The sequence below is a fragment of the Cryptomeria japonica genome, unplaced genomic scaffold (genome assembly GCF_030272615.1).
Source record: "Cryptomeria japonica unplaced genomic scaffold, Sugi_1.0 HiC_scaffold_40, whole genome shotgun sequence".
Taxonomy (NCBI): Eukaryota; Viridiplantae; Streptophyta; class Pinopsida; order Cupressales; family Cupressaceae; genus Cryptomeria; species Cryptomeria japonica.
Genome location: NW_026728862.1, coordinates 227,482 through 240,000, shown reverse-complemented (window position 1 = coordinate 240,000; position 12,519 = coordinate 227,482). Strand labels below are relative to the sequence as shown.

Here is a 12,519-nt window from a genome sequence, read left to right as displayed (position 1 = left end):
TGTGATGCAGAAGAGATAGCAATCGAGGTGTGCGGTGGGAAGGGCCCAGCAGCCAGAATGCATGAAGCGACGGATGAAGCAGTGATGACAACCGGGCTGTGAGGAGAGGAGGGATGCAGCCAAGAAAGCAATCAGGGCTCGAGGCAAGGGATGCATCAAGGATAGCAATCATGTTGTGAGGCGAGATTCCAAAGGCTAAACGTGAGAGGCTGCAGGGTCGACTCAGAGAGGTCTATGCATGTGAGAGGCTGAAAGCAAGGTCGACTCGGAGCGGTCTATGCATCGGGCGCGCTTGGGGCGACTACCAGTGCCAACCCCTTATCCCGCGACGCGTCCGACAAAGAGAACGTTCCAAGGCGGCAGAGGAGGTTACCAGCCGAAGGATGCAGTAGCAATAACAGGTATAGTTCCGCGGCGGCCGAGAAGACTCACCGCATAGGAATCGGGATGCGAGGCGAGGGATGCGGCGGGAAGGCCCCGACGGCTAAACGGAAGAGGCTGCAGGGCCGCCTCGGAATGGTCCAAGCATCGGATGCGATTGGGACGACTACCAGTGCCAACCCCTTATCCCGCGATGCGTCCGATACACAGATAGTTCCAAGGCGGCCGAGGAGCCTCACCGCATATCAATCGGGGTGCGAGGCGAGGGATGGGGCGGGAAGGCCCCAACGGCTAGACGGAAGAGGCTTCAGGGCCACCTCGGAATGGTCCAAGCATCGGACGCGCTTGGGGCGACTGCCAGTGCCAACCCCTTATCCCGCGATGCGTCCGATACACAGATGGTTCCAAGGCGGCCGAGGAGCCTCACCGCATAGCAATCGGGGGTGCGAGGCGAGGGATGGGGCGGGAAGGCCCCAACGGCTAGACGGAAGAGGCTTCAGGGCCGCCTAGGAATGGTCCAAGCATCGGACACGCTTGGGGCGACTACCAGTGACAGCCCCCTATCCCGCGATGCGTCCGATACGAAGATGGTTCCAAGGCGGCCGAGGAGCCTCACCGCATAGCAATCGGGGTGCGAGGTGGGGGATGCGGCGAGATGGCCCCAACGGCTAGACGGAAGAGGCCACAGGGCCGCGTCGGAATAGTCCAAGCATCGGACGCGCTTGGGGCGACTACCAGTGACAACCCCTTATCCCGCGATGCGTCCGATACGAAGATAGTTCCAAGGCGGCCGAGGAGCCTCACCGCATAGCAATCGGGGTGCGAGGTGGGGGATGCGGCGAGATGGCCCCAACGGCTAGACGGAAGAGGCTGCAGGGCCGCCTCGGAATAGTCCAAGCATCGGACGCGCTTGGGGCCACTACCAGTGACAACCCCTTATCCCGCGATGCGTCCGATACGAAGATAGTTCCAAGGCGGCCGAAGAGCCTCACCGCATAGCAATCGGGGTGCGAGGTGGGGGATGCGGCGAGATGGCCCCAACGGCTAGACGGAAGAGGCCACAGGGCCGCCTCGGAATAGTCCAAGCATCGGACGCGCTTGGGGCGACTACCAGTGACAACCCCTTATCCCGCGATGCGTCCGATACGAAGATAGTTCCCAGGCGGCCGAGGAGCCTCACCGCATAGCAATCGGGGTGCGAGGCGAGGGATGCGGCGAGATGGCCCCAAAGGCTAGACGGAAGAGGCTGCAGGGCTGCCTCGGAATAGTCCAAGCATCGGACGCGCTTGGGGCGACTACCACTGCCAACCCCTTATCCCGCGATGCGTCCGATACACAGATAGTTCCGAGGCGGCCGAGGAGGTGGGGGATGCGGCGAGATGGCCCCAACGGCTAGACGGAAGAGGCTGCAGGGCCGCCTCGGAATAGTCCAAGCATCGGACGCGCTTGGGGCGACTACCAGTGACAACCCCTTATCCCGCGATGCGTCCGATACACAGATAGTTCCGAGGCGGCCAAGGAGCCTCACCGCATAGCAATCGTGGTGCGAGGTGGGGGATGCGGCGAGATGGCCCCAACGGCTAGACGGAAGAGGCTGCAGGGCCGCCTCGGAATGGTCCAAGCATCGGATGCGCTTGGGGCGACTACCACTGCCAACCCCTTATCCCGCGATGCGTCCGATACACAGATAGTTCCAAGGCGGCCGAGGAGCCTCACAGCATAGCAATCAGGGTGCGAGGCGAGGGATGCGGCGAGAAAGCCCCAACGGCTAGAGGGAAGAGGCTTCAGGTCCGCCTCGGAATGGTCCAAGCATCGGACGCGCTTGGGGCGACTACCAGTGACAACCCCTTATCCCGCGACGCGTCCGATACACAGATAGTTCCAAGGCGGCCGAGGAGCCTCACCGCATAGCAATCGGGGTGCGAGGCGAGGGATGCGGCGAGAAGGACCCAACGGCTACACGGAAGAGGCTTCGGGGCCGCCTCGGAATGGTCCAAGCATCGGACGCGCTTGGGGCGACTACCAGTGACAACCCCTTATCCCGCGACGCGTCCGATACACAGATAGTTCCAAGGCGGCCGAGGAGCCTCACCGCATAGCAATCGGGGTGCGAGGCGAGGGATGCGGCGAGAAGGACCCAACGGCTACACGGAAGAGGCTTCGGGGCCGCCTCGGAATGGTCCAAGCATCGGACGCGCTTGGGGCGACTACCAGTGACAACCCCTTATCCCGCGACGCGTCCGATACACAGATAGTTCCAAGGCGGCCAAGGAGCCTCACCGCATAGCAATCGGGGTGCGAGGCGAGGGATGCGGCGAGAAGGACCCAACGGCTAGACGGAAGAGGCTTCGGGTCCGCCTCGGAATGGTCCAAGCATCGGACGCGCTTGGGGCGACTACCAGTGACAACCCCTTATCCCGCGACGCGTCCGATACACAGATAGTTCCAAGGCGGCCGAGGAGCCTCACCACATAGCAATCGGGGTGCGAGGCGAGGGATGCGGCGAGAAGGACCCAACGGCTAGACGGAAGAGGCTTCGGGTCCGCCTCGGAATGGTCCAAGCATCGGACGCGCTTGGGGCGACTACCAGTGACAACCCCTTATCCCGCGACGCGTCCGATACACAGATAGTTCCAAGGCGGCCGAGGAGCCTCACCGCATAGCAATCGGGGTGCGAGGCGAGGGATGCGGCGAGAAGGACCCAACGGCTAGACGGAAGAGGCTTCGGGTCCGCCTCGGAATGGTCCAAGCATCGGACGCGCTTGGGGCGACTACCAGTGACAACCCCTTATCCCGCGACGCGTCCGATACACAGATAGTTCCGAGGCGGCCGAGGAGCCTCACCGCATAGCAATCGGGGTGCGAGGCGAAGGATGCGGCGAGAAGGACCCAACGGCTACACGGAAGAGGCTTCGGGTCCGCCTCGGAATGGTCCAAGCATCGGACGCGCTTGGGGCGACTACCAGTGACAACCCCTTATCCCGCGACGCGTCCGATACACAGATAGTTCCAAGGCGGCCGAGGAGCCTCACCGCATAGCAATCGGGGTGCGAGGCGAGGGATGCGGCGAGAAGGACCCAACGGCTAGACGGAAGAGGCTTCAGGGCCGCCTCGGAATGGTCCAAGCATCGAACGCGCTTGGGGCGACTACCAGTGACAACCCCTTATCCCGCGACGCGTCCGATACACAGATAGTTCCGAGGCGGCCGAGGAGCCTCACCGCATAGCAATCGGGGTGCGAGGCGAGGGATGCGGCGAGAAGGACCCAACGGCTAGACGGAAGAGGCTTCAGGGCCGCCTCGGAATGGTCCAAGCATCGGACGCGCTTGGGGCGACTACCAGTGACAACCCCTTATCCCGCGACGCGTCCGATACACAGATAGTTCCGAGGCGGCCGAGGAGCCTCACCGCATAGCAATCGGGGTGCGAGGCGAGGGATGCGGCGAGAAGGACCCAACGGCTAGACGGAAGAGGCTTCAGGGCCGCCTCGGAATGGTCCAAGCATCGGACGCGCTTGGGGCGACTACCAATGACAACCCCTTATCCCGCGACGCGTCCGATACACAGATAGTTCCGAGGCGGCCGAGGAGCCTCACCGCATAGCAATCGGGGTGCGGGGCGAGGGATGCGGCGAGAAGGACCCAACGGCTAGACGGAAGAGGCTTCAGGGCCGCCTCGGAATGGTCCAAGCATCGGACGCGCTTGGGGCGACTACCAGTGACAACCCCTTATCCCGCGACGCGTCCGATACACAGATAGTTCCGAGGCGGCCGAGGAGCCTCACCGCATAGCAATCGGGGTGCGAGGCGAGGGATGCGGCGAGAAGGACCCAACGGCTAAACAAAGAGGCTTCAGGGCCGCCTCGGAATGGTCCAAGCATCGGACGCGCTTGGGGCGACTACCGTTGCCAACCCCTTATCCCGCGATGCGTCTGATACACAGATAGTTCCGAGGCGGCCGAGGAGCCTCACCGCATAGCAATCGGGTTGCGAGGCAGATTATTGGGAAGGGAACCCCCTGGGATGCGGCTCAAGCAGTGCCCAAAGGGACTGGAATGCGGAATCACATCGAGAGACCCAAATGCTATACGAGGGCTCAAATCGAATTATCGATTTGGCCACGACATGGACGCATCGGAACGACTACCTTTGCCGAACCACTCGCAATTGCATCCATACCGAAACCAATAGACATTTCCGTTAGAGCCCTCGCATAGCATTCGGGAATCTCGCATGCCCCTCTAAATCGACCAATGCTGGCGCTCAATGAAAATCCGAGCGCTACCACCGTTCGAGCGCCAGCATTGGTCGAGTTAGAGGGGCACGGGGGAGAATGCTCCAGTCAACACCTCCCCTATATAAGTTATTTGTCCGATTCTCGCACAACCGTAGTCTGCCTCGTCGAATCAAACAACGGTCCCAGATTCCGACTTCCGTTCCGTAGAGACCCAAAAGCTAGATGGAGGCTCGCAAGAAAGAGAGTCGGCGCATAGCAATCGGGTTTCTCGAACGTTTAGGGACCGAGCTCACTTGCGGATAGGGCAAAATCCGCCAAGCAACCCAAAAGCTAGACGGGGGCTCGAATCGAATCGCCTAGGCGGCCACAACAACGACGTGTTGGATCGACTACCAGTGCCAAACCATTCAGCAAGACTAGTCTGTGTCGAGGCCGGATAGAGATTCTCAGAGAGCGCCCGCATAGCATTTAGGAGACCTGCCGCGTCCCTCACACTCGACAAATGGTGGTGCACGTTTATAAATCCGAGCGATCCCAACCCTTTCAAGCACCAACATCGGTCGAGATAGAGGGGCACGGAGGGGGCTGCGTGAGACAACACAGTCCCCTATATAAGTTATTTGTCCGATTCTCACACATCCGAAGAATGGTCATCAAATCGGACAACAGCCCAAACTTCCGACTTCCGTCCCAGAAAGCCCAAGAGCTATCTAAAACGTTCATGGCCGGAACTCGATCGCGGCTATACCAGTCCGCCAAGCAACCCAAAAGCTAGACTGGAGCTCTAGTCGAATCACCTCTGTGGCCATTGCAAGGACGTGTTGGAGCGACTACCATTGCCGAACCATTCCGCAGGTCGAGTCCATACCAAGGCCGCATAGAGATTCACGATGAGCTCCTGCATAGCAATCAGGAGACTTGCCGTGTCCATCACAATCGATAAATCCTGGTGCAAGATTTTTGCATCCGAGCGCTCCAACCAGTCGAGCACCAGCATCAATCGACATAAACGGGCACGGGGGGAGGATGCTCGAGAACACTACCTCCCCTATATAAGTTATTTGTCCGATTCTCAAGCAGCCGAAGTCTGGTCATCGAATCGGGTCAAAGACCACAACTTCCGACTTTACCCACAATGCAAGTCATCGAATCGAACATCGGCCCCCGAGTCGGACTCCATGCGTATGTCAGGTCATCGGACCCAAATTCCGCCTTCCTGCGCATGGCGGGCCATCAATATCAACTCGGTCATCGGACCCAAACTCCGCCTTTTTGCGTATGGCACGCCTTCAAATCGGTCATCGGACCCAAATTCCGCCTTCCTGTGCATGGCGGGCCATCAACATCAACTCGGTCATCGGACCCAAATTCCGCCTTTCTGCGCATGGCACGCCATCAACTCGGTCATCGGACCCAAATTCCGCCTTCCTGCGCATGGCAGGTCATCGGACACAAATTCAGACCTCGCCAATATGCCTACGTATCGAATCGGTCATCGGACCCAACTTCCGACTTCATCCATACTGTAGGGTCTTTGAGGTTGGCGCGGTGCGCTCAACCCAGGGAGTCGACCCATCGAAGCATACACCTCCCCTATATAAGCTATTTGTCCGATTCCCACACCTGTGTAGTTTGCACCTCTGACCAGGACATCGACCCCAACTTCCGAACTCGACTGCAACGACGGCACCAGCGCCTTGGTGCGCACCTTGCGACGCACAGTCCCAACATTCGCCTTCCTGCACATGGCAGGTCATCGAACCCAAATTCCGACCTCGCGAGTATGCCTACATATCGAATCGGTCATCGGACCCAACTTCCGACTTCATCCATACCGTAGGGTCTTTGAGGTTGGCGCGGTGCGCTCAACCCGGGGAGTCGACCCAACGAAGCATACACCTCCCCTATATAAGCTATTTGTCCGATTCCCACACCTGTGTAGTTTGCACCTCCGATCAAGACATCGACCCCAACTTCCGAACTCGCCTCCAACGACCGAACCAGCGCCTTGGTGCGCACCTTGCAACGCACAGTGCCAACATTCGCCTTCCTGCACGTGGCAGGTCATCGGACCCAAATTCCGACCTCGCGAGTATGCCTACATATCGAATCGGTCATCGGACCCAACTTCCGACTTCATCCATACCGTAGGGTCTTTGAGGTTGGCGCGGTGCGCTCAACCCGGGGAGTCGACCCAACGAAGCATACACCTCCCCTATATAAGCTATTTGTCCGATTCCCACACCTGTGTAGCTTGCACCTCCGATCAGGACATCGACCCCAACTTCCGAACTCGACTAAAAAGACCGCACCAGCGCCTTGGTGTGCACCTTGCAACGCACAGTGTCAACATTCGCCTTCCTGCACATGGCAGGTCATCGGACCCAAATTCCGACCTCATGAGCATACCTACTAATCGAATCGGTCATCGGACCCAACTTCCGACTTCATCCATACCGTAGGGTCTTTGAGGTTGGCGCGGTGCGCTCAACCTGGGGAGTCGACCCATCGAAGCATACACCTCCCCTATATAAGCTATTTGTCCGATTCCGACACCTGTGTAGTTTGCACCTCCGCTCAGGACATCGACCCCAACTTCCGAACTCGCCTGCAACGACCGAACCAGCGCCTTGGTGCGCACCAAAAGTGCGCACTTTTGGAGGGCACTTTTGTGCGCTCCAAAGGTGCGCACTTTTGGAGGGCACTTTTCTGCGCTCCAAAGGTGCGCACTTTTGGAGGGCACTTTTTGGAGGGCACTTTTCTGCGCTCCAAAGGTGCGCACTTTTGGAGGGCACTTTTTGGAGGGCACTTTTCTGCGCTCCAAAGGTGCGCACTTTTGGAGGGCACTTTTTGGAGGGCACTTTTCTGCGCTCCAAAGGTGCGCACTTTTGGAGGGCACTTTTTGGAGGGCACTTTTCTGCGCTCCAAAGGTGCGCACTTTTGGAGGGCACTTTTTGGAGGGCACTTTTCTGCGCTCCAAAGGTGCGCACTTTTGGAGGGCACTTTTTGGAGGGCACTTTTCTGCGCTCCAAAGGTGCGCACTTTTGGAGGGCACTTTTTGGAGGGCACTTTTCTGCGCTCCAAAGGTGCGCACTTTTGGAGGGCACTTTTTGGAGGGCACTTTTCTGCGCTCCAAAGGTGCGCACTTTTGGAGGGCACTTTTTGGAGGGCACTTTTCTGCGCTCCAAAGGTGCGCACTTTTGGAGGGCACTTTTTGGAGGGCACTTTTCTGCGCTCCAAAGGTGCGCACTTTTGGAGGGCACTTTTGTGCACTCCAAAGGTGCGCACTTTTGGAGGGCACTTTTCCTGTGCTCCAAAGGTGCACACCTAGGTGAGCACCTTCGACCACACCTTGTAGCACACCAAACTCTGACTTTCGACTTCATCCGCAATGCAGGGTCTTTGAGGTTGGCGCAATGCGCACAACCAGGGGAGTCGACCCATCAAACCCAACACCTCCCCTATATAAGCTATTTGTCTGATTCTCATACATGCGTAGCCTGCAGGAGCAATTAGGACATCGACCCCAACTTTCGGCTTCTAAACGAAAACAAGGTCTTTGAGGTTGGTGTAATGCGAACAACTAGGGGAGTCAACCCATCAAACCCAACACCTCCCCTATATAAGCTATTTGTCTGATTCTCATACATGTGTAGTCTACAGGAGCAATTAGGACATCGACCCCAACTTTTGACTTCTTAACGAAAACAAGGTCTTTGAGGTTGACGTAATGCGCACAACCAGGGGAGTCGACCCATCAAACCCAACACCTCCCCTATATAAGCTATTTGTCCGATTCTCATACATGTGTAGCCTGCAGGAGCCATTAGGACATTGACCCCAACTTTTGACTTCTTAACGAAAACAAGGTCTTTGAGGTTGGCGTAATGCGCACAACCAAGGGAGTTGACCCATCAAACCCAACACCTCCCCTATATAAGCTATTTGTCTGATTCTCATACATGTGTAGCCTGCAACAACGATTAGGACATCCACCCCAACTTCTGAATTCGTCTGCGTTGACCGCACCAAAGGTGCACGCCTTGGTGCTCACCAAAATCCGACTTCCGACTTCTTCTGCTATGCGGGGTCTTTGAGGTTGGCGCAGTGCGCACAACCAGGGGAGTCAACCCACCGAATGCAACACCTCCCCTATATAAGCTATTTGTCTGATTCTCATACATGCGTAGACTGCAGCAATGATTAGGACATCCACCCCAACTTTTGACTTCTTAAACAAGACAGGGTCTTTGAAGTTGGTGCAGTGCACACAACCAGGGGAGTCGACCCATCAAACGCAACACCTCCCCTATATAAAGCTATTTGTCCGATTCTCATACGTGTAGTCTGCAGCAGCGATTAGGACATCGACCCCAACTTCCGAATTCGTTTGCATTGACCGCACCAAAGGTGCACGCCTTGGTGTGCACCCTGGAGTGCACTTTGGTGCTCACCTCGGTGCACACTTTGGTGTGCACCTCGGTGTGCACCAAAGGTGCGCACCTTGGAGCGCACCAAAGGTGTACACTTTGGAGCGCACCACATAGGGTCTTTGAGAGGTTGGCGCAGTGCGCACACCAAGGTGGGTGTTGAGGTGCGTGCCGAGGTGGGTGGGTGCTAGGGTGCGCTCCATGGTGGGTGCCAGGGTGGGTGCGTGCTAGGGTGGATTCCAAAGAGGGTCATAGGGTGGGTGCCAAGGTGGGTTGGTGATATAGTGGGTTCAAAGGTGGGTACTAGGGTGGGTTCCAAGGTGGGTCACAAGTTGGGTGCCAGGATGCGTGGGTGTTAGGTTGGGTGCCAAGGTGGGCTCCTGCGTGGGTGGGTGCTAGGGTGGGTTTCAAGGTGGACGCGAGGGCGGGTGCCAAGGTGGGTAACAAGTTGGGTGTTAGGATGGGTGAGTGCTAGAGTGGGTGCCAAGGTGGGTGGGTGCTAAGGTGGATGCCAAGGTGGTTCACAGGGTGGGTGGGTTCTAGGGTGAGTTCCAAGGTGGGTCACAGGTTCAGTGCTAGGGTGGGTGTCAAGGCGGGTGTCGAGGTGCCTGGGTGCTAGGGTGTGGATGCCAATGTGGGTCATAGGGTGGGTACTAGGGTGGGCTGCAATGTGGGTGCCAAGGTGGGTAACATGCTCGGTGGGTTCTAAATTGGGTGCCAGGGTGGGTGTGCACCCACCTTGCCCGAGGTGGGTGCCAAGGTGCCAGTGTGGGTGGGTGCTAAGGTGGATGCCAAGGTGGGTGAGAAGGTGGGTGATAGGTTGAGTGGTAGGATGGGTGGGTGCCAAGATGGGTCACAGGGTGGGTGCAAGGGTGGGTAGGTGCTAGGGTTGGTGTCAGGGTGGGTGGGTGCTAGGTTGGGTTCCAAGGTGGGTGCGAGGGTGAGTGTCAAGGTGGGTCACAGGTTAGGTGCTAGGATGGGTGAGTGCTAGGGTGCAAAGGTGCCAGGGTGGGTGCTAGGATGGGTCGATGCTAGGGTGAGTGGCAAGGTGGGTCCACAAGTGTCAAGGTGGGTGCCGAGGTGGGTGCCAAGTCGGCGACTGCTATGGTGGATGCCAAGGTGGGTCACGGGGTGGGTGCCAAGTTGCTAGGTTGGGTTCCAAGGTGGGTGCCAACGTGGGTGCTAGGGTGCGTGGGTTAAAGGGTGTGTCACAACGTGGGTGCCAGGATGGGTGCGCACCCACACTGGCCAAGACGGGTGCGGGTGCAAGGTTGGGTTCCAAGCCCGGTCACAGGCTGGGTGCTAGGATGGGTGGGTGCCAAGGTGGGCACCAGGGTGGGTGCACCCACCCTGGCCAAGGTGGGTCACGGGGTGGGTCCTAGGGTGGGTAACGGGGTGGGTACTAAGGTGCGTGCCAAGGTGGGTCATAGGGTGGGTGCCAAGGTGGGCACCAGGGTGGGTGTGCACCAACCCTAGCCAGGGTAGGTCACGGGGTGGTTGTCGGGGTGGGCGTCAAGGAGCCAAGGTGGGTGGCAAGTAGCCAAGTTGCGTGCCAAGGTGGGTGTCGGGGTGGGTGCCAAGGATCCAAGGTGGGTGCCAAGGAACCAAGGTGGGTGTCTGGGTGGGTGCCGAGGTGGGAGCCAGGGTGGGTCCCAAGGTGAGTGCAAAGGTGGGTGCCAGGGTCAAGGTGAGTGCCAATGTGGGTTCCAAGGTGCCAGGGTCAGGGTGAGTGCCAATGTGGGTTCAAAGGTGCTAAGTTGGGTGCGAGGTTGGGTGCGAGGGTGGGTGGGTGCCAAGGTGTGCTAGGTGGAAGCCCGGGTGGGTCGGCATCCCATGGGTGTCGAGTTGGGTGCCTGATGGGTGCTTCTTGTCAAGTTTTAGTCGTCGGGACTCATTTCGAGCCTTAGAGGTCGTTTCTTGTCCGGTTGCCCTGTCTTCGACCTGGGAACCCAATTTTGGTCCTCGGGTCCCATTTTTTTTTGTCTCGCATCCCACTTTTGGCCTGTGGCCTTTTCGGGGTCGATTCTCGTTTTGGGCATCAGAGCATGTTTCTTCTCCTAAAACCCAATATTTGTTTATTAAGTCTCGGAACACATTTTTGTTCTCGTGGACCCATCATGGGTCTTGGAACGCATTTGTGGTCCTTGGGTCCCATTTTGCATCCCGAAACTTGTGTTTTGGTGCTTGATCCCTATTTTGGGTGCCCACCTTGCACCAAGTGCGCACCCGGGGCAAACCGAGCGCCTTGGTGCACCGGGGCAAGATCGAGCGTGCACCCGAGGCGCCCCGAACATGCACCAAGGTGCACTCGGCCCACATGTGAGCGCAGGTCGTTGCGCCCGAGGTGGTGTGTGGGCACCGCGTTGCAGACGGGACACTGCACGCACACGACGCCCCCTCCAGGTGCACGCACGTAGGCCGGGCCGGGTGCACACCCGACGCCCTAGCAAGGTGCGCGCACCCGGGCAGGGCTCACACTTGGCGAACGGGGCGCACTTCGCGAGGGAGGGTGTGCACCTCGACGGGGGTGGGTGGCCGGGGTGGATTCGCACGTGGGTCGCGGTTTGCTAAGTACACACTGCGACAAGCTCATAACGGGTGCGATCATACCAGCATTAGTGCACCGGATCCCATCAGAACTCCGCAGTTAAGCGCGCTTGGGCCGGAGTAGTACTGGGATGGGTGACCTCCCGGGAAGTCCCGGTGTTGCACCCTTTTTTAGTTTTTCGCCGGGCGTCGCAATGCTATTTGAATAAACCTTTTGCCCGTTTGCGTTCTCGTCGGGGCCGGGCCGGGCCGGGGTGCGCTGCCCGCACTACCGCGCGCGCGGGGGCGACACCGAGCGCGCACCCGAGGCACCCCGAGCACACAGGCCACGGTGCAACCCGGGCGTTGTGCGCGCACCCCGGTGCGCCCGAGGTGCTGCGCGCGCACCCAGGTGAAATCGGTGTGCACCTCGGCCAGTGCGCGCTCGGTCGAGTCGCGCACGTTGGCCAAGGTGCACGGTGATGTTTCTTACTCTAAGGTTCCGCACCAGACGCCCGGGACAGGTGAGCGAAGCTGGGCGGGGCCGGGTGCGCGGCCGGGGCAGGTGCACGCAGCTGGAGAGAGCTTTGGAGCACACTTCGGAGCGCACCAATGATGCGCTCCATTCAAAAGTTTCCTGAAAAGGCAAAAAAAGTTGAGATTATAGAATTTCCCACTTGAGAGATTGTAAAAAAAAAAAATTTAAAATGAAGGAAACGCGGGTGCCAAGGTGTGCGCAGCCCAGCCAAGGTGTGCGCACCAAGGCGCCCACCCTGGCGAAGGTGCACGCAAGGTGCGCACCCGAGGCAAACCGGACAATTAACCCAACTTTCGACTTCGCGCGCACCTTGGAGCGCACTTCGGAGCGCTCCTTGGTGCGCACCAATCTTGGGCACCTCGGAGTGCACCATGGCGCCCACCAAGGTGCGCACCCGGGGCAAACCGA

At 58.8% G+C, this 12,519-nt stretch overlaps 1 non-coding gene across 1 annotated transcript; it reads left to right on the top strand.

Moving 5' to 3' along the window:
• The first annotated feature begins 11,643 nt into the window (after positions 1-11,643).
• On the top strand, positions 11,644-11,762 carry LOC131862261 (5S ribosomal RNA). The gene has a single exon (XR_009361277.1). It is a non-coding gene; the product is annotated as a 5S ribosomal RNA (ribosomal RNA).
• The last annotated feature ends 757 nt before the right edge of the window (positions 11,763-12,519 follow it).